Source organism: Macadamia integrifolia, unplaced genomic scaffold, assembly GCF_013358625.1.
Source record: "Macadamia integrifolia cultivar HAES 741 unplaced genomic scaffold, SCU_Mint_v3 scaffold342, whole genome shotgun sequence".
In the NCBI taxonomy this organism is placed as follows: Eukaryota; Viridiplantae; Streptophyta; class Magnoliopsida; order Proteales; family Proteaceae; genus Macadamia; species Macadamia integrifolia.
Genome location: NW_024869484.1, coordinates 145923 through 148047, shown reverse-complemented (window position 1 = coordinate 148047; position 2125 = coordinate 145923). Strand labels below are relative to the sequence as shown.

The following is a 2125-nucleotide window of genomic DNA, read 5'->3' as shown; positions in this document are numbered from 1 at the left end:
CCAGGAAGAACCTGAGAACATCAAGAATTTCTATCCACCATAGGAATTGACGACGCATATTATTGGTTTACTTTCTAGGATTTGGTAAGTGTAAGAGGAATGACCCCATGTTTTGTAAAAAAAAAAAAAAATCGTATTATATTGAATAAAGGTGGTGTTAACATGGTTCACTTTGATGACAGTTCACACACGGCCATAGGGAATCAAAGGGCAGAATCGTGCATTATCCACAAAGATAACATGGCAATAAAAATGAAAGCTAATCAATTAACATCATGTGCATTGTTTTAACAAAAAAAAAAAAAAAAAAAAGAGAGAGAGAGAGTTCATAAAGAGAAATTTTTGCAAAAAGGAAGAAAAGAAAAGTTCATTCAACATTCAAAATAAATGGAAAATCCTAGCATCAACCTTATGTCTGTCCTCCCTGTGCATCCTGCTCATCCTCCTCCATGAGGAACTTGATCTCATCCATAGAAAAGGTGGGGCCTACATTGGTCTCTCCACTCCCGAAATCAGATCCACCAGCTCCGAAGGAGGGCTCTCCGACTCCATGACCCGGATCTCCACCTCCGTGTCCAGTATCAAGGTCGAACTGCCTCAGTTTTGCCTCAATATCAGCAATGTACAAGCCCTGGCAATAAGAAAGTGTTAGCAAAAATCCATCATCAAGAGGGATGAAGTCCTAGAAGGTACCTGGTCCCAAATCCGCTTTGTCTTACGATACAAGCAAATGTTAAGACTGGATTATCCAGTGGCACTCGGCGTATATAGCAGGAGAGACCTATAACAAAAAATGTTTGAAGAATGCAAAGAAAAAGGACACATAATGGAAAGAGGAAAATGGCTTACACAGTTGAAGGGAATGGGGAGGCCAATAATTTCACTGGCCATCGGGACCCTCGGCAACATAATCCGGATCGAGGGATCCTGTGCATCGTGGTATGTCCATCAAAGGAAGCATGGAATGGAGGAGGACAACTCGGCCATGTTATGAACAAGCCCAGTGCTTATATGGGAGGGACCCTTTGTGGAACCACCTGCTGATCCGGGAACATTACGGCCAGGGAAGATGACTGGTCTATCATCCTGAAAAAGAAGCAATATTTGTTATCCATGAGATAGTCAAAATGTGTGCAAAGAAGTTCAAGATGTCTGCTTGGGGACCATCGGAGGTTAATGGCACGCATACAGTCTCCTACTGAAGGAACTCCTATCACCCATCGAGTTACCTGAAAGTCTTCCTCAGAAAGGATGCTAGGGTCCATGAAGTTGTCCCCAGTCACCCAATCAAGGCTGCCTAAAAGTCTTCCTCAGAAAGGATGCTAGGGTTGTGCATGGACGAAGGAGGATGATGAGGAACTAGGGGACCATCTGAGTTAAACGACTTCCTGGCAACCCTCTCCCTGAGATACCAAGCAGGACCGCTGGGAACCTGGAGCAGAATACAGAGACCAGTGAGTCTCCTAGCCTCGTCTTGATGGGCCTCAGAAGGAAAAGTCACCATCTGAAAGGGAGTCCAATTAACCTACAAGAGCAAGGGTTTAGTATTAAAGCAAAGTCAACAATACAAGGAAAAGGGAAAGGAAAGAGAACCGTACCGCAATGATTCAGTTCATGACATCTCTCCCTGTGGTGGTAGGATCAAAATCCTCTGTTTTTCTCATTCCTGTTTTTCCTTGTTTTGCTATCTGCAGAACACGACACATGGATAACTTTAAGATCAACGGTCAAGGTTGGGTGAGGATTATTACATCCGGTGCGTTGATCTTAAAGTTGTTCACGTGTCGTGTTCTGCAAGTAGCAAAACAAAGAAAAACAAGGATGAGAAAAACAGAGGATTATTTTCCGTGGTGGTAAGAGGTAGAGGACCGCGGATGGTCCCACCCGCACCCCATTTCCAGGTGAGAGGGAATATATCATGGTTCCTTTCTGATAGGGGAGGAGTGAGGAAGTCGAGATGCTCATAGGCCCAAGGCTGAAAAGAAAAACACCAATTAGACACAACACAAGGTAAAGCAAAGAGAGTATGTCAGTCCAATAGTACTTAGTTGAAGAATGAAGGCAGCCCTTTAAAAACTTGGATCGCCCCAGACAAGATGATCCATCATCCTCAGGAAGTACATGT

General features: G+C 43.8%; 1 long non-coding RNA gene across 2 annotated transcripts; it reads right to left on the bottom strand.

Moving 5' to 3' along the window:
* Window positions 1-216: 216 nt before the first annotated feature.
* Window positions 217-1733, bottom strand: LOC122068112. Of its 2 annotated transcripts, XR_006136981.1 has the most exons (5): window positions 1599-1733; window positions 1230-1525; window positions 850-1086; window positions 694-781; window positions 217-631 (listed from the first exon to the last, which is right to left on the bottom strand). It is a non-coding gene; the product is annotated as an uncharacterized LOC122068112 (long non-coding RNA). The 2 variants fall into 2 exon arrangements; XR_006136980.1 differs by having other exon boundaries at window positions 694-1086.
* Window positions 1734-2125: the final 392 nt, after the last annotated feature.